Source organism: Pseudopodoces humilis, chromosome 2, assembly GCF_049639895.1.
Source record: "Pseudopodoces humilis isolate 2021_Gansu_Grassland_sample_001 chromosome 2, ASM4963989v1, whole genome shotgun sequence".
NCBI classification, from domain to species: domain Eukaryota; kingdom Metazoa; phylum Chordata; class Aves; order Passeriformes; family Paridae; genus Pseudopodoces; species Pseudopodoces humilis.
In genome coordinates, this window is record NC_142201.1 from 10,497,100 (window position 1) to 10,517,011 (window position 19,912).

The window sequence follows — 19,912 nt, forward strand, 5'->3', positions numbered from 1 at the left end:
GAAACCCTGTCACCATCAACAGCTCAGGCTAATATCAGCAACTGCTGTGATAGTTGTTCAGAACAGTCATTCCTTTTCCAAAGTGTAAAGTTGAAATGGCAAGATAAAGTTGCTGCTTACACTCGTGTTGTTGCTTCAGCTGGTTATATTTATCCCATTACTACTGGAGAGCTTGGCAGGTCGCTGAAGCATCGTGATGAACCAAAGTTAATGATAGCAGGGAAGCCAGCTCTGTTCCAGATCTGTCATGTGGATGTGATGCCATGTGCAGCGGACTGCAGTATCAATGAAAGGATCAGAAAGGAGTCAGCTGACCACTACAGATTCAGTTCCTGAAAACCAGCCCACATCCACAGCCTGAGTGTCCCTAGGGCAAGAGGCAATCCCACTGTGTACTTCTGGAACCAGGAGGGACTGCCAGCAGGAACCAGCGCAGAAGAGTGTGTGTCAAAGTGGTGATGGATCTCTAAATTCAGCTACATAACTGAGAATGAAATTTGAATCAAATCTGCTGACAGCCATTTGTGTGCAAGTCACAGTGCCACTCATGCATTCTCTCGGAAGTTTGGGTTATTTTGGTGGTGGTGATGTTGCATCAGAACATGTTCTGAATTTGGTCTTGGACTCTATCAGAAATATTATCAGCACTTGAAAGTAAAAAAGTTCCAATAACTCTTTCTACGTCATAGACCTCACACTAACTCAGTCCTCTGACTTAGCAAAGTTGCACAATCTGGGTTGGTAAATGAAGGCTTCAGCTACTTACATCTATCTTTTTGCTGACAATGCTCAGTTTTTGGATCTCTACCAGCTGAGAATTTCATACATCTCTTGCCAAAAGGAAAAAAAAGCCACAGAAACAATTTAATCTGCTTCTAGGCCATGCCACAGACTTCTTACACAACTTGTTATAGGGTGCCCTAGGGTGTACAATCCATGGCACCCTTTGTTGTGAACAAAATGCACTGTAAAAAAGAACCTTATATTTTTTTTTTCTATATTATGTCTTCAGTCGTCATCAGAATAGTCATGAACTGCTAAAAATTAAAAGAAAGCAATCTAGTTGCAAAGAGACTTTTGGAGATGACAAATAAAATACCCCAATGTTTGCTCCCTGCAAACATTTAAAATGTCCAAGAGAAGTGTCTCTCACTACTGGAGGCTGGTAATTCAGTCTCTTCACTGGAAGCCTGGCTAGTTTCTTGGCTACTGTTCCTCTCAATCCTCTTCAGAAACTCCTTCATTGATACTTCGAGCTTTGGTCATTCTGAAAGGCTGGACTAGAAATAACATGGAAAGAAATGAGTGTAGCAACTAATGTGATAAAGGAACTTTGAAAAAATGCAATTATGACGCTTAAGGAGGATCCAAATGCTTCCCTACATGATCTAATGGAAGAGAAAAACCAAATTCACAGATTTTTTTAAAGCAGAGAGAAAATGACCACTGGACAAAGAAATGGCACAACATTTATGCACTATGATACATTCCAATACAGAAAAATCAAATAAAGCCAGCAGGAATAAGATTTATTGAAATGATTTATGAGTATTGAAGGTCTGGGGAATGCAGGAGCTGGCAGAGAATATATGACATTTTTGGAGAATCATGGCTGGAACAATTCGTTTTCCCAGGCATAAACAGACGTTTCTTCTCTGGGCAACACAGTTCATCACAAAGAGTTATCAAAAATATAACCAAAAGTGACTTTTGACCCCATGACAAAAGCAGTGTACATTAGTGCCAAGTTCTGCTAAGTTTTATTTTTCTTATATGGATTCTGAATTTGATCCAGTTATGACTTTAGACCCTTGAGCTTTGTGGCCTAGAGCGAGCAGACCCAATCTAGCCCAGAATTCAGACAGCACAGCAACAACATGAAAATACTTCTGTCCACCTTATTCTCGCTGGAGCCTTGTGCCAAGCTAAATACAGAGCATGGTCCATTGTTCTACATGATTTGAATTAGAACTGTTATCAAACTGACAATCACTTAGGATATATGTTCTTATTACGAGTATTTCTGCTAAAACATTTATACAGCAACAATGGAGATAGGTTACCATATGAAATACTTCTCATTTGCATTCACCTAGAAATTTTATCAGAAAAAGTGTGCTAATATCTAATCAGCTTACTCCTTAAACATTTTATTAAACGAAAGCTATCCGACTGCATCTTTTCATGTAAGACATTAGAATACAGTCATTACTTAGAAGTCAATTCTGCTGAGCCAAACCCACAGTTTCAGATTCATGCAGCGCCCTGTCCATAAAACTACCACAGCTTACCAGGCATAGTGAGAGGCTGGGCTTTTGCAGAGAACACACAGAAGCCCATGATGGGGAGAACAGGGATGTTAATATCCTGAGCCTTCTGCAAAGCTGTGGAAAAAGATACACATGGCTAACAGATCCCTCCATCCTCATGGATGTTTACCTCCTTTTGCTAGGAAGTAATGACCATGGAATCACTCCTTTTTTGGTGTGCTATCTATAAATTGAGGGCTGTGCAGCTGCACTGGAGGTTTAGCCCTAAGGATACTGTGCTTTCTAAGTCCTGTAAAGGATTTCAGTGAGCAAGGAGTACTCCAAGCTGTGAGTCTGCCTGAATCTGTCTGTTCAGACTTGTGACTAATTGAACATCTCACAAAATGAAGGAAACCAAGGGAAGGCGGTACCAACCAGGCATGCAAATTAAATTGTTACAAAGATATGTGTTGAACAGCTTCAGATAAAATTAATCAAATTACTATGAAAAATTATAGGCTGTACAATTAAAGAGACTGAAGATACTTTTAATCACCCAGTGTTAGTTATCTACTTAAAATACTTTGGGAAGGATGAATAGGAGATCCATTAGGAAGCACATTTCTGCTATTTATTGTTCAGGAAGTAATTGCTGTACATAAGCTAATCTGTCTGCTTTAAATGAACACTTGGAGAACAAAAAAAGTGTTTTGTATTTTGGAAAGCAAATCTCTCACTAAAACTATTTAACTGTACTAGCAAAATCACAAGCAAGAAAAAAAATTACACTTCCTCACAATTTCTAAGCCAATTCCAGGATTTGGTGACATGTATTACAAATGCTGTGGTGGAACTGATGCAGGTACTGTTCATCCAATTTAAGGAAAACCCATCCTGTGTATTCTCTTTTGCCAGCGTTAAATGGCTATGAAACCATAGCCATTTATTCCAGCCCCATACAAACTTTGACCCTGCTCTTCCCTCTTCACTTGGTTTCACAGGTATTAGCCTGACATAGTCAAATCTAGATAAGACTCTCAGCTTTCACTGACAGTTGATAGGGCTGAAATGGAAATAAAAATTGACAGTACAAGTTCCTCTGATGTCTGTGGCTCTTGTCATTAACAACCAAAACTCATGCAGCAAGGAAAATCTGCACGGTCTTAACTCCCACAACGGAGAAGCAAGCCCAGAAAAAAATTACATTTAGGAAGGAAGATACTGCATACTTAATTCTCTTTCAACTGAGTATGTCTTTCTCTTGATTCTCTTCTCAGATACTAAGAGTCTGAGTTTGTGCACATTAAATCAGTGGAAAAATCTTCCAGCTGTGTTAGGTTTAAATGTGCTCCTTAAAAATCTAAAAATAAAACCAGCTGTGATGGGTTTAAGAGTTAATTTCTCTACACAATGTAATAGTTACTTGAAAAATAATTAATGATGGTTCCATTTGAATATTGTCCTAAAACCCGCCTCATCCTTACACAAAACCAAACCAAACAGCAAATCACACAGCTTTTGCAAGTCCTTGCAAGATTATTGACTTCGGTAACATTTTTATCTGAGTGAAGCTGCAGTGCTGACAGAATTCAATAGCACAAACTCACTCCTGGAACGACACCAGCTCCCTCTATGTACACCTTGGCAGACACATCTTCTGGCTGAAAGACTGCGATGAGATAGGAAATAGAAGCAGTAAAGCTCAGCCTCAGCCTCCCCTATGTTGATGGGTTCCAGAAGATTTATGGCGTTGCTAAGAAAGGCGCAGGGCCAGGTGTCCTGCAAACCCTCGCTCCGGGGATACTTGCAGAGTTTTGTCTGCGCTTCGGGTCTGGCTGCCTTCCCATGCAAACGACGCATGAGGATTAGCTTGTGTGCCAAAGGAAGCACAGATAATTTTGCCTTGAATTGAATGTTAACAAGTAGCAGACCCTGTGTGAGTGAGGTTTGAAAGGTAATTTTTAAAAGCAGCTGTTTCTTTAAACTTCACTGTACTTTCCAATTACTGGAAAACTGAATGGCTTTCACTTGAAACCGCATGCGATATAGCCTGGTAACTTTGGGTAACAGTTTTGGAGTGGAATCCTTGAATCCAAGGATGAATAACACCATTCCAGCTATTATATTGCTGAAGGTACATTTTCAAAGGCATATGCACACTCTGAAACAAAACATTTCCTTGGGGACAAGACAGACAAAAAAGTAAGTTTTTAAACCTACAACAGTAGGGGCTGTCAGCTGCTGTCTGATTTGAAAGAAGTCAAGAACAAGCTTTGTGTTTTACTGCAATAAAGGATTCTGTGGCAACATAAATTAAAAATACAGTTATTTGTCTTTGGAAATCAGCAGCTACCTTGTTTCACATCTAGTTGGAAGTGTTTGTTAGGAAAACAATTCTCACAGATGTTGAAAAATATGATTTTTTAAGGTCATACTATTATTAGTGAAAAGTGAAATACTTACCCTGATTTGTTTACTGCTTCACTTCCTAATATTATTTGACTGAAATATGGAGTATTTACTTTCTCTTCTCCATTAATTTAATTGTAATAATGAAGATTTTCATTCTTTTTAACTTGCATTCACTGTGTTTACTATTGTGTTGGCACAGATTTGACACAAAGGAAACTTTGCTTGGTAATGATGTTCAGTTTCTGTGCTGGAAAGCTGCATGTCCGATTAAAGGCTTATTGAAAAGGTGTTAGTTCCCTGAGGCACAGCTCTCTGAAAGTCAGCATTCATATTGTTTTCTTTCTTTTTTTTTTTTTTTCTGGTTGATTTTTTTCCTCTGCCCCCTGTGAACTTTGCCTATCTTTTCAAACTACAGGCTTGAAGAAAACCACCCACCCAGATTTTGTTTTGTCATATAACTCAGGAGAACTGTTGGAATTTTCTGTCCTGTTTTTGCTTGCTCTTACTCCTGCAGTACCTGACAGAAGGTTAATCAGAACTCATTTTCATGCTCTGATAACCTGTGTAGAAAAAAATACAGAAGGCTGGACTATGAAAGCCTTGATTAGTACAGAACAAATGTATCTTAAGCCATGCATGTTAAAATAGTTTTATAAAATTTAAGTATTCCATACAAAATCAGCAGCAGGAAGTTCTTCCTTGTCTTCAGAAAATTTGCTTCTATTCATTAAGGAGTAAAATGGCAGAATGAATTTCAAGAGAGTATATTTTCAAAGAGAGCAGAAGGTGTTGAATCTTTATTATCAGTGTATCAGGGAAAACCTTTCCGTAGACCATCTGGAATTTCCTAAAAAGGAAACATTAATCTAATTCCACCTGATGAGAGCAGGATTTATTTTCTGTTTTCATATGTTTTATATTAGGTCCTCTAACTGGAAAAAGCCAGTGGTCTGTGGATCAAAAGAGAATCATAGTATTTGACACAGTGTGGCTTAATACTTTAATGTATTTAAAGTTACTACCAAGGAATCCCCGGCAGCTAACAGAAGGACCTCAGCAAAAAGACAGACGCAAGATTTTTTTTTTCATCACTTGTCTTCCCATTCCACTTCAATTAGGGCACACCACACCAGAAGTATTGGGAGCACCTGCTACTCTTGACCCCAGCATCACACAGAAAGAAGGGCCAGTGCTTTGCAGCTGACTGGAAACAAGAGAAGTCCCTTGCTTACACACTAGTGCCCTCAGCAAGCAAGTTACCCAACAGCTCAAACCCCACATATGACCTAGTGTCACTTTGGGAATAGAAGCTGTAAGAAATGTCTGTGAGTGACTGCAAAATCTCCTTGTTGCACACACCAGTCCATGGTGTCCTGGCTTCAAAATCACTGAGGTCATTTTGTGCACAGTCCTCATGCACCACCAACACTGTCTTGTGCTCTGGCCTTACAGTATCATTATACCTGAAAAATACTCACAATATGGCCCAGGCTGCTAGGAGTTCAATACTTTGCTAATTATTGTCTTGGGATGAGAGTTTGGAACAGGGAGTCACAGATGCCTTCAGAATTACGTATTAGTTTCACAAGAACTGAGGGAAACTGTTTCAATAAAGTGTTGTAGCGAGTTGTGTTTTAAAAAACTCCTTGGCCTTAACTCTCCCTCAAGTACCAGTGCAGCAGACCCCAATCTTCCTCCAAAAGTGGTGCTGCTGAGTTATAGAACTGCTCTGGCTGCAGGCTGTTCTGCAGTATTGCAAGATGTCATAAACTGCAAATCAATAGTCAAGACACTTTTAAACATTTCATCATAGGGCCCTACCTTAAAGCTTCCTTTTCAAGGTCCAAGAAGTTACATGTTTTTCCCAGTAATTTGAGGCAAAATTCTCCATTACTATTTAGGAACACATGTAGGTCATAAATTACATTAATCTCTGGCTACTAACCCAGCCTGTACTATGACACCACTGCAGCCTCTCTGCAGATGCTTCTGCCACAAGAGCTGGTTCTGTTGTATTGGCACACTCACATTAACTTTCACCTAGGTAGAAACAGAAGTAATACAGACTCACCAGCACACACTTCATCACTGACACTACAAACCCACAGGAAATCCTGCATATATATACATGTAAAGTTTGTGAGCCCACTGTATTTATATGATTGTCAAACTGCATGCTGGCTGGATTAAACTTGGTGTGGTTATGCCCCATCACTTACTGAGTAAAGATACTGCAAAGATAATAGACTAATAAACTGATGGTGAAAGTGTTTTACACACAACTTATGCTCTTACTGCTGGCCCAAAATATTTCAGCATGGCTGAAATGAAACTTTCCATAGCAGGCTATAAAATATAATCAAAACAATCACAGAATTAAATATATTGTATTTTATATAATAAATAAGAACCTTGCCCAAATCTTGTGTTAGTAGCTGGTTTTCACTCATATCCTGCAGCAGGTTTGCGCCTTAGTGAGGTATTACAGAGAGTGGTTTGAAAATCATTTTTTTGTTACACATGTGCATCTTTCCAGGAATATAACAACAGAGACTAAAATGAAGTATTTGTTTCACAGTCAAAACACACTGTTCCTTCCCTCTGGAGCAACTCACAGGGCTGTAACACCCCTTGTATCTCTTTTGCCCAGAAAAAGAGTAGGAAAGCAAGAAAGAGTGTAAAGAACATTTGATCCTTAGGCAGTAATGCTTTCTATATGTCCCACAGACCTCTCTTGCATTCCCATAAGGATGAGTATTTCATTTCTACAGACTGGGTTTTTCTGCCGCAATCACTCTGATTGCTTACACTAGCAACCATATTTGATGTGATGTGGTGATCAGCTATCTGCCCCTGTTCCTGTTCAGGATCAGCTGGCACTGAGCAAGAGCTAGGCCACTGACAGTATGTGATGATGAGTTTGGACAAGCAGTCAGTACAACTCAAAAGCACTATCTCCTTTTCAAATGTCACACTTCAGTGAAAAATCTGGGAACTGGAAAAAACACCCTAATGCTATTAGATCTGATTACAGGAATTGAGGCAAAAATGTTACTCATCCTGAGGGAACTGCAAACCACCAAATCATTCTAAATTAAGGAATGCACACAGAGTCTTCTATCATGGTAATTTACAGATGCGTTTCTTTTATTCCCGAGAATTTAAAAATCCTTAAAAGCAATTTTACACATCAGACTCCCCAATCTAGGTGCATCTATGTAACACATAAATGGCACAATGGACTTAAGCCAGGGGCATTGTGTGCACTGCGGAAGGACAGCCACACCTAAGATAAAAACGGAAGCTCATTTTATAGAATACAGTAGTCCCACACAATAGCACTGGCACAGAAGGAGCAAATGACATCATTCATTTCAATTTCTGCTACCACAGGGGAACTCTAGGTATTCAGGACCTTAATTTAAGCAGAGCACCAAAATTAACAGTGATGAAAAACACTACTAAGGAAATCAATTATATTTATATATATCATCCAAAAGAGAAACACAGTGTTCATGTCACTTCAGGAAAAAAAAATAAATCACAAATTCCATTTGAATTATTACTAAAGCCTTTGAATCCTAACAACAAAAATTCATGCTTATAAAGACATACACACAAGGATGTCTTTTCACTTTCCTCACACTACAGATCCCATTCCAACACTGAGAAAACACCTATGCCCCAATCCCTTATATGTTATGAATTATTTAATTTATCAGTCTTTCAGCACCAACTTAACAGCTTAAGGACAGCAACTATGCCAGGACCGCAGATGTTAAGGAGATTCTGCAAAGGAGTACTTGAAATTTTTGTAGGTTTTTAAGCAAGCTTTTGAAGAATCTGTTCTTCAAAAAGTCTAGTTCATCCAAGCCACACTCTAATCTGTAAAGCAGCAAACTTAATTATGGAAATTGCAAAATAAAAGTGATGACTGCAAGCCAACAAAGAGGCAGGGAATGCCACACTGGGGGAGCAGCTCTACACTTCTTCCCAGTGTCTGCCTTGTTCTCCAGGTCAGAAGACCACTCCCAAAGAGAAGGAGAGTTCTGTCCCTGCTGCTGGAGTCACTCACAGAACTTCAGAGTACAAAGTCATACCTTGAAAATCTTCTGGTACAAAAACACATGTGACCACATGTGTTGTGTATCTGAAGTGGAGTAAAGGAAAAAGGGAATAGTGAGAGATAATGTCTGATCCTTTCCTGGACACATGTGCACACTTAAATATATACCAACAGGTTCCCCAAACTGCATAAAGTGACCCTTTTGAGGGTATAACACTATGCAGTTATTTAGATCTGCACTTCATAAGGCAGCAAAAGATTCCACCTTAAGATAAAGCATTAACATTTTTGACTGCTCTTGGGAATATTTTCCATTTTCTCAGAGGTTTATTTTGACTTCTCAGCTTCACTATTGCTGTGTTTACTAGTAAGTTCCAAAATATCTCAATTTTGAGCTCAATTTCTTGATCCATGATCAAATGTTAAAACAAACATTTTCTACTGCTACCTCAGTGACGTGACTGACACCACTTTGAAATGAAAAAAAAACAAAAAACAACGTGGGTATCTAGCAGAGTCTAAACAGCTTTAAAACAGCTTTGCAAACAGCTTTAGCAGAAGAAAAAGTACAATGGATGACGCATAATTCCAAAAAGTTGTGATTAAATTTGAAATCTAGTAGATGAATTGTACTCTAGAAATTGTTTTTACGGCATAGAATTCACATTAAGGTGAGGAAAGGCCAAGGATACATTCCTTAAATGTAATGAAATATGTAATGAGAAGTGAGGCAGACTTACAAACCAATGGCACAGGACTTGTAAAAGAATATGCAGGCAGAATCAAAATTATCATAGAAAGGATATTCTTGACTGTGAGCTCCAGTTCCATAGGATTCCACCTATATAATCCTCTTTAGACCCTGAATTCTGCAATTTCTTGAACACAGACTACCACAGGGGTCAGCAGGATCTGACACTAACACAAAGCACTACCACAGACAGGTAGATGACTGCTTAGATTTCATCCCAAAGTAATTTCCTTCCATAAGGAAAATAGTATGAAAAAAATGGTACCTTCTTACTCTAGGCATGCATTCCTGGCTCTTTTCATGATAGTGTTAAATACCTGAAGTACTTTAGAACCAAAAAATAGAGGTTATTTTTTTGATAAAATTCTGACAAATACATGCATTCCATTCCCACACAGTGGGACTGCATTCCCCCTTAAGCATCACCAAATAAACTTGTTTGGTGCATTTCAGTGACAAAACGTGTAATGGTGTATCAGAGGAAAGAACTCAGTCTGACTTTTTAGATTCAAAACTCAGCTTATGGTGTTTGCATCAGAAAAATCATACTTTTGATTTGTAAATGGAACTAAGTGAGTATAGGAGCTATTCAGACAGAAAACCTATGGAAGAGTCATTTTACCAAAATGCTTTTCTGACTGCAATTCCTAGGCACCAACATGCATAAAATTGCTTTCTTCCAAAACAGGAAAATGGGTCTATTGGATTGTTGCTCATAAAGAGAAAAGGGGAGCAGAAATAACTACATTTTTGTTCTGCTTAAAAATTAATGTAGTATAGAATTTAAATTCAAACCTGAGGCCTTTCAAAGATAGTAACTGCCATAAGCATTAAATAAAAAAAATAAAAAATCATACATAACCCAGGGGCATTTTCATCTAAAAGTTATTACAAGACTGGATTTAATGATGAATTCCACTTGACTTTAACTGTCTGAGCTGCAAGTATAGAGGTCTAGCTTAAAAATTCTTAATTGCATATATTGCATTTTTTAAAATACAGAAAAAAAAAGGTGATTTATTTCAGAGTCCTGATACTTTGGTTCCCACACAGCTGTCTAAGAACAGCCATGATTACTCAGTGCCAGGTCTTCTTGTTTCCAGCTGCTAAATCCCATTAGAAGCAGCTAAAAATGCATTAAGCATTTTCCTAATATTACTTTTCCGAATAATCAATTTTTGTAGTTGTCATATGGCTAAGAGACAGAAAAGCTGGATCAGCGATAAAATTAACTGCTTCCAGAGATGTGTTCAGCAAAGTTAGAACATACACAATCTTTGATTTCTGGGGTAATCAGGCACCTAATACCCATAAGGATTTTTTTCTTAAATTCTTGAGCACAGCCCTGGCTGTGCTATGATTAATTGTGAAGTTTCAAGACCGATTAATTTCCCAGTCTCACAATCCTGCTCTCAAGCCTACAACTAGCTAAGGGCAGATGAAAAATTCTGAGTGTCTGCAATTTCTGTTGGAACACTCCTGCTTTGAAAGTGGGATAAAAGTCAGGCAATTGCTGGATTATAGTCCTCCATTAGTCCATTGTAGAGAATTGCAGAGGAAAAACATAATTTCAAACAAAAACAAAGCACTGGTTGCTTCTGAAAAGAAATGGAGCCATGGAGCCCATTTGTATGAAGCAACAGTAGTTTGCCAGGACACACTGGAGCTGTAGTGCAAGGAGTTTACAGAGAGGCAATGACAAAGTGAGTCAGATGTTGGTTTGAAAAATCTGGAAACAACAATGACAGGATGAATTAAGACAGTAGCTGGACAACACAAATAATGCTGCAGAAGCCAGGGCCAGCACGTGTAAGCCAGGGCACAGAGACTGTCATGTGCACAACATCAACAGGGCTGTTTCTTACCTTTTAAGTGAGACCAGATACAGCTATGGGAGGCATTCATTGGCATTAACAGCACTCATTTATATTTGGGAATTACAGATTTTTGCTGGGGAATATGCACTTCAACTTCTTGATAATAATTCTAATCAGAGAATAAGAATCAATCTCTTTTAGATAAAAGTATTGTTGCACCGAGATCCTGTTTACTTCTAGTTTTGCATCTTGCCCCTCCAGAAATGTTAGTCAGGCTTGGTGTGTTTCCGATGTAGGGAATAGAATACAGGAATTCCTTAATTAACTTCACACAACCTCTGACACAGGAGCCAAGGCCTCTGCACACGGAAGATGACGTGGAGAGTCAGTAATGGCAATACAAGACACACGTCCCTCCTGCACTTCCAATTCTCTGCTAGAGAGAGACAGAAGGTGGTTACAGAGCTCTGCAGATGCTCTCATTGGTATCAGTGCAATGGTGTTTCTGTGTCTCTGAAACTGTGATAAGTAAAAAAGAAAAAAAATTCACACAAGACAGATGCTGTCAAAACAAAGAAAAATATCTAAAAACTCACACACAAATCCTGAAAAACGCAAATCATGGTCTTTATGATTTGGGAAAAGATGCTTTAGACCGGTTTGTGCTGGCACACAAACCAAGTGTAATCTCAAGGCCCTGTGGATGAAAAAATCAGTGTACACCCACTAAACCATCTGCAAGGATCTGCCTCAACAGGAAGGTTTCAGCCTCCGGAGATGTCAATTAAAAGTTCACATTGGATCAATCCATATTAATCATAACATCCCCAAGTCTGTCCTGCAAGCAGAGGGACAAAATTATTACTTGGACTGGCACACGATCACAAGACATCTGGGTAGGAGCAGAGCACACCAGTGTTTTTCTGCTCATAGCTATCCGGCGCTATGTAAGAACAGGCACTGGAACAGATCGTTCAGCGAGGGCATGGATCCCCCTCACGGGGGACATTCCAGCACCGTCTGGACACAGTCCCGTGCCATGTGCTCTGGGATGGAGCTGCATGAGCAGAGAGGCTGGGCCAGATGACCCACTGTGGTCCAACCTGACACATTCTGTGACTCTGTGAACTGTGCCGTAGCCACTGTATCCACGCACCTTATCACTGCTGTCTACGTTCAGGAAGTAACACCTCGGTTCCAGTCACTGCCCAACCACGCCCAGACTTCTCTAGAGGGGGAAGCCCGGGAGGAGGAACCTCCATCGCCTCTAGCACGCAGCACTGTATCCTTCCCCGGCTCGGGGTAAGCTCGGTTTAATAGGCGCCGAGTATCCCCCGCAGTGCCACGGCGGAGGAGAGACACGAGAGCACCCCCAGCCCGGAGCCCCTCACACCGCCTGGCTCCGCCCCTCGGGGCTGGCCCCGCCCCACCCGGGGCTGCTCCCGCTCCCGGCCCCGCCCCCGGCCCGCCTTCCCCCGCTCATTGCCGCGCGCCTTCGCGCCCCCGCTCCCCCCGCTCCGCTGCTGGCTCCGCCAAGTCTCGCGAGAGCCGTGCCGTCCGGCGCGCGCGGGCCGCGCCATGTCGGATGCCGTTGGGCGCAGCCGGGGCCCCGCCCCGCCCGGCGGCCCCAGCGCCCCGCACTGAGCCCGGAAGCGCTTCCCGGCCGCGCTCTGCCCCGGACCCCTGTCCCTGCTCCAGCCTCCGCTCCCCGCGCCCGCTGGGGCACGCGCCTCTCCCTCTCCCCTTCCTCAGGAGGAGCGGGGGGGCCCCCGCAGCGGGGCCCGGGGCAGAGCCGGGGGGCGGGAATGCAGCCGCCGGAGCCGCAGCCGCAGCCGGAGCCGAGCCCCCAGCGCAGCACGGTGAGGGGGGGCGGTGGTGAGGGACAGGTGTGGGAGGTGAATCCGGGGGCGGGAAGGGCCGCCCCGCTGCCGGGGGTCAGTGAGGGAGGCTCGGGTGAAACCCCTCAGCTCCCCCCATGCCGCCGGGCTGTGGGTGTCCCCCCCTTCCCGTGTAGGAGCGGGCTGTAGCCGTCCCGGGGGACACAGACGGGCTGCCCCAGGGAGCAGGGGGTGTCTTGCCCTGCGTGGGCCCGGGTGTGGTGACGGAAGGCGACTCGTGTTGATCCTGGCTCCTGTTTCGCTACCGCACTCCCACGCACCGAGCAGGGAAAACTTTGGTCTTTGTTTTTGGAGCCCTTTGCGGAGCGAGGCGGGCGGACTGCCCGGGGATCCCGTGCGGGTGTCCCCTCAGCAGGGACTGTGGTGTCTGCTGGGCTACTGATGATGCTCTTGCTGCGTAAAAATTAATTCATTAATAAAAACCTAATGGATTCACAGGTAAACGCTGCCACTGCCCCTTGGACGTGACTGCAGCGCGATGCTGCTGCTGCTCCTTGGCTCTAGAAATAAAAGGCCCCCAAAGGTAGCGAGGCCTTGGCTAAGCTCTGTCCAGAGTCTTGGCTTCAGGTCGGGTTGGAGATCTTATCGACTGCTTCTATTGGCTCTGAGGAAGATTAACTCGAGTTTCATTTTAGTTGATTTTTTTTATGTAAGTGGATATGGTGGATGGATGCAGCTCTTATTTACACTGTTTAGTGTTAGTGTAGGACTATGCAGTTGTGCTTTTCCCCTTGTTCAAACATAACTTGTAACATGATATTGGCCGTTGTTTCCCTGGCTTTGGCAAGGAGAAAACAAGGAGAGGAAAGACAATTGCTTAGATGGCTTGGGAGTATTTGTAATTCAGGGTTTGGTGGAGATTCTCTGTGTCCAAAAAAATGGAATGGCTCAGAAACACCACACTTGGAAAGTAATGGAAAAACTTAAGTTAGACACAGTGTTCAGGTAAACATGCATAAAACAGTCATGGAAGGTCTCAATGCTAACAGGTTTGAAGATGTTATTCTTCAATTCTAAATAAATACTGAGAGTGGTCAGGTTAACGTGTGCAGCTGATGTGTTTGTTATTTTTAGTGCTGGTGTTTACTGTGACAAAATTGAGTAGTATTTCTTCATGGGCATATGTTCCATAGCAGGTCCACCTGATCACTGATGTTTCCAGAGGACTTAGTAGAACAGAACTCTTAAAACTTACAGGTAAAGCTTGCATAGTCAAAGGTCAGTCACTGTTCTGGTAACTTTAATTTTATTTTCTAGATCTGTGAGAAAAGCAATACTTTCTTCTGCCCCTCCTTAAGTATATTTGCAGTGAACATACTTCATGTGAAAAGAAGAAATGTTAAATTCATTTCCTCTTTGTAGAGAGAGGAACAGGATTCTTAAAAATAAAGCATTTCACAATATTTGTAAAAGCTTGCACTTTTTCATGCCTTGTGAATGGTGTCTGTTGACAGCAGCAATCTGAAGAGTGCCATAACAACCTGAATTAATGTATATATAGATTGTCTCAGTTTGTCTGTAAAATTACCATACCAAATTTTGCGCACAGTAGTAAAGAATAATAAAACTAGCATTTAAGCCTGCCTTTAATCTTGAATCTTTTGGTTTAAACACAGGTAGCTGGATAAGTGTGATGCATTCTTATTATGAAATCATCCTTTACTTTTACGATGTATTTTTTTCATCTTTCTTCATAACCTTTACAGATAATGACTGCGGGTGACTGTAATGAAGGTATTGTGAGACCTGTGTTCATTCATGTATACTGAATCTCATTGAGGCTCTTTTTTCTTTCCATGATTTTTCATCTTGAGGAAGACTAGGTGTTGTGAAAGCATATCTGACTTTCACCCAGCTTTGGTGTTATCTGTGCTGGTGTCTCTCAGTTGAGTTGCAGAGTAAAGGTAATCCTAATGGCAAATGACTCTTTTGAAGTCATCCAGGAGAATACATTGATGTGATTCTTTGGGTTATCCGTCAGTAATTCCTCTGTCCCCTCTCAAGAATTATGTAGGGCTTAAATGGAGTTTTTGGTTGCACTGGTCTGTAGAGGCTTTCTCCTGATTTCAAACCTGTGATAATTTTTTTTGTATGTCTGTAAACAGCATAAGTAACCTCAAAGCATGACCTACAAAAATATTCTTGATTAGGGCAAGAGTTACATCGGCATGTACTGCAGTACATAATGAATGGGAAACCTAAGATGTTCAGTTGAATTATTTTTCAAAGTGCTTTGTCTTCAGCTGGGGTGATTTTCAAATCCCTACTTTCACAGCTTCAGTGTTTCAGCAAAATCACCAACATAGGCAAAAGCCTTTGATTTACTTTTTTGACACCAAAGGTATTTTAGTGATGATCAAGTCATTGAGAAAATGATAAAATCTAGTAAATTTTGGGTAACATCAAATGATACTATCATGTGTGCTTAGTCATCCAACTCAACTATGCTATGACACATTCTGCTCTGGGAGCATCTATGATGCAGCTGTTCCCACTGCTGTGAGCTGAAGTAGGTGCAGCGCCTGTGTGCGCACGCATAAGTGCAAGTAAAGTGTAACTAAAGGTGTTTGCAGTGGAAGTTATTTTTGTTACATGGTATGGTTAAAAGGCAGGTGACAAATGGAGTGTGAAACTGAAATTGTTCATACAAAGCCTGAAATATTATCATAAGCACCCTTTGGACTACTTTTGAATGCAAGGTATGTGGCAGAAGTATCTGTTACTTGTGGTTTTGCAGTATCTTTTCCTGACCCTGTTACTGTCTTTACTCAAACAGAAAAATAAAGCCAAACTGAAAAATTTTGGTGCTACCTAGTGCAGTAAACTGATATTAGGAATTTATTTTCAAATCTCTGGCAAAGTTTTCTATTATTATCTTTCTTTTTTCCACATTGGAACTCTCGATTTTCTATATAATACAAATTTTATCTAGGCTTATTTCTGTATGGGCATAGTAAAATACTATCCAAAGAGACTAAAATACTGTCCAAAGACATATTGACTGTCTTGTTTTTGTGAGAGATTGAGAACCCTTTTGCAGAAGTTGAATGCGTGGTGATGTCATGGTGCCAGTTCTCACCTGTGATCACTGTAAATGGAAAGAAGAGTTTTGAAATACTTGTTTAGACTCGTGCATGCAAATATTGAAGGTGTTGGTTGAAAACACTGCTAGAATAGGTTCCAGTACTCTGCCAAACCTTTAAGTGTCAGTCAGAGTTGTCCTTTGAAAGGCTTTTAAACATGGAATGTGCTCATAATACTTAAGCAAAATGCTCTCTCCAGCTCCAGGCAAACAGTGATAATTAGGTGGTTCTGTGGTACTGAATATCCGTGCTGGATATCTCCTGTTCTGTATGAGGAGAGTGGTTGGTCAGCAACTTCTGTGCTGTGTCAGTGTTTTCGAGGTGGCACTGTGGTATTGGTATCCAGGAGACTCACATGTACAACTTCCAGAAAAAACATCACTTTGGCGTTGTCATTGACTTGAAGCTGAAATACATGACACAAAATTCAGTATGTATATAATAAGGTGAGAAAAGGCCACAGTATTGCTGGTACAGTTCAAGTTGTGCAGTGAGTTCTTATTGTTTGGCATTTTTCTTGTTCTTCTTTTCTTTTTGAAGATTAATTATACCAGATAGGTCACAATGTCTATCTCAGCTTAATGTCAGAGTGGAAGTAACATTTCTGTATTCTTACACTCCATTGATTACTATGTTAAAAGTTTCTTCCAAGTATTATTTTAAAGTAGCCAGCATAGCACTGCAGAGTAAAAATGAAAAATGCCATCTCTGTTGAGGTTATATACTACAGCTTTGTGTTTTTAAGAAGCATTAGTCCTTCAGTTCCTGGTGCACTTTATTTTATTAAGGGCATGAATTCAAAGTAGTGGTATTTTAAAAGCATTGAATTACCAAGTTTTGTCTTAATCTGGCTCTATTGTAAGGAAAATTACTGCTCTTTTCAGAGAGTTGCTTAAAGCGAGGGGCTTTGTAAGCAAATAGCAAAGTAGCAAAGAGAGAGAGAGAGTGCAAGAGATCTTTCTGCTATGGTAGTGTTGAGTAACCTGGTGGTCACAACTCAAGTACAGATGTTTTCCTACCTGCGTGTGGGCTTGCTGGTGGATTATTAAGAGTGTTTTCTGGAAAAGACCTTTCAGCAGATTCTGTTCAATCAGTCTTATTCAACACTCAAAATTAAATAGTTCCTTTCAAATGAAATTGCATATTCACTAAAGTGTACATTAATTTGAAAAGTGGATCAATTTCTGTGAAATCATGGTTGTTCTAGGGACAAATGGAGAGTTTTTAGAAAAAGAAACCCCATTACTACCAGTGTTTGTCTTGGATGTTGTATCTGGAAAAAACTTGACCAGTTTAATAAACTGCATTCAGTATTGATGGTTTCTTACCAAATTCGGCAAAAAGAACCACAGCAGTGGTATTCTGGTATTTTAATCTTGTTGCAGCTTTAAGCTTAAGCATTTTGCTATTCCTTGGTTATATTCTGAGGGGATTAGCCCCCAAGTCTCATTTGTTTGCACAACTCTTCCTGGTTTACAGTGCCACAGCTGCATTAGAAAATGGTTGTTTTGTTCTATATATGTTATTTGTCATGCTGGTATAAATCATCAAGTGTAATTCTTTGTCTTCAGAGGGGAGTTTTTATATTTTGGCTTGACTCAAGATGTGGGCATTTTTTTCTAGCACTTGAAAGAGTTACAGATTTGTTGTGTTCTTTCGTGTTGGACATAGGATCAATAAGAGTTGATTAATAGCTGATTAATTGATGGTTGGTTTTTGTCTTTTTTTTTTTTTTAACCTAGATGTTGTGCAAGTTAAGAAAAATACAGAACTTGGCTTTCATGTGGATGTTCTTTAAGATCAGCTTGCAGAAACAGTAAGCCAGGTACTAGGCTGTTGCATAGCATTGCATTAAAGTGTATCTGCCTTTTTTTCTTGAAATTCTTACGTTTATCTTGAAGGAACAGTAATTCTCACTCTAATCCTACTAATGTTGGATCAGAAATTATGTGTCTAGGTAAGATGAAATGTTAATTTGGTACAGTTTCTCTGTTGCTTCATATTTGCTCAAAAAAACAAGAACAGGTTAAATTTCTACTAGCAAGCAATACATCAAATATCATCTTCTCACTGCTGATTTTGCTGATTTGAGTGTGTTAAAAACTTTTAAGTTATTTTCTAGCTATTCTGCTGAAAAGTCACTTTATTTTTTTCCTGGTAAAAATCAAGTTTTAGCTGTTGAATGATCTGGACATTTGTAAATGTGACTTCAGTAATTGCTGAGTAAGTGTTGTAGCTGAATTTGGAACACTTAAAAAAATATTATTTTAAAACTTTTGTCAGTGCTTTTGTACATTAGCATGGATTTTTTTCAACTCAGTAAGTTTCAAATGGACAGCACAGGGGAGGGAATAGCTATTTAATCTTTTATCTATGCATTGTTTTTTGCTGTTTGGGCAGCATCATGAAAACGTGGTCATGAAAGTTTACATTCTGTTCCAACTTCATGAGCATCAGTGTTTTATGCAGGTGTTTCACAACAAATCTCATTGTTAGACTGAATGTTTCATGCATTGTGAGTAAGAACTTTTTGAATAATTGCTCAGGAATATGTTTGCAGTTTTGTAATTTCTCCTGCTCTTATAGTGTTACTCTTCAATGTGTACTGGTTTAGTAGCAGGTAGTGACAGTGAGAATTAACCCTGTTCACCAGAATTAATCCAGCTTCCTTCTGTGTTGGTTTGAGTTCATTGACACTTCCTGCAACAAACATTTTTTTCATTACTCTTTTCTTGGAATATCCAGTTTAAAGGAATGGAGGTCAGACAGGGAGGAGAGTTTGTACCACATCTGTTGCAGCTGAATTAAGTTCATAAATGGCAGAATGTAGTTTCTCTTACATCTGCCTCTTTGCTTTTGAAGCCCAGCTTCTAGGTGCTGTAAATGCTTCTTTTGCTTTAAAGAAAGTTCCAAGTCAAGTAAATGTTCTACCTGCCAATCCTTTTCAAGATTTGGGATTTGAGGTAAATGAGGCTGAAGGTAGCCTTAGGCCTAAGAGAGACCTGAGTAAGATCAGCTATTTTGGTCTGTCTTTAGGAATTATGATCTACTGTATTAAAAAAAAAAGAGAAAAAGAGTCAAAAAGCACCTGAGTGTTGAAATAAAGTTCTTCCTCTAGGAGTAAGGGGTCTGTAAGAGGGAGGTGGCTTCTGTAGAGGACAGCTTTTCCCAAGAGAAGATAGAATCTTCTCAGCAACTCTGTACAGCAGGCTTTGATGGTCTTAGTTCCATCAGGTGAGTGACATCTTCCTATAGTAATGTGGACACTGAGGCATCTTCAGTGATCTCTGTTGTTGTTACTCATGGAGGCACTAGTACCAACAACACAGACATTTCTGTTACTGTGATAAACAGTACTTCTATTTCTGGAGGAACACTCAGTCACTTGAAAGCTGCTTTTCCTTAACTGAGACATTTTTTCTGTAAAAGTTGTAGCAAAAATTTATGACACTTCTCCTAAGAGCATATGTTATCCAAGATGTGATCAGGGCAGGGTGGCTTGTGTTGTCTGGTTCTTATCTGTACCATTCAGTTCTTGGGTTTTGATTTCAGAAATCCCAGTGCAGTTTGTTCTCATGTCCATCTGTTATTGAGAGGTTGAAACATAGAGGTAGTGGACTGGTGTTTCCAGTCTGA

At 40.4% G+C, this 19,912-nt stretch overlaps 1 protein-coding gene and 1 long non-coding RNA gene across 6 annotated transcripts in view; one reads left to right on the forward strand and one right to left on the reverse strand.

Moving 5' to 3' along the window:
- Positions 1-928: 928 nt before the first annotated feature.
- LOC106628049 (uncharacterized) lies at positions 929-12,672 on the reverse strand. 2 transcript variants are annotated; one of them, XR_001331267.2, is made up of 3 exons: positions 12,452-12,672; positions 11,344-11,728; positions 929-1,280 (listed from the first exon to the last, which is right to left on the reverse strand). It is a non-coding gene; the product is annotated as an uncharacterized LOC106628049 (long non-coding RNA). The 2 variants fall into 2 exon arrangements; XR_015771905.1 differs by lacking the exon at positions 929-1,280 and adding an exon at positions 7,865-8,811.
- A 271-nt stretch (positions 12,673-12,943) lies between these two features.
- TAB3 (TGF-beta activated kinase 1 (MAP3K7) binding protein 3) overlaps positions 12,944-19,912 on the forward strand; it is a 44,227-nt gene continuing 37,258 nt past the window's right edge. For all 4 annotated transcript variants that reach the window (XM_005516711.3, XM_014249416.2, XM_088051226.1 and 1 more), the window contains exon 1: positions 12,944-13,154. The gene's annotated coding sequence lies outside the window, so the exon portion shown is untranslated. The remainder of the gene's footprint in view (positions 13,155-19,912) is intronic.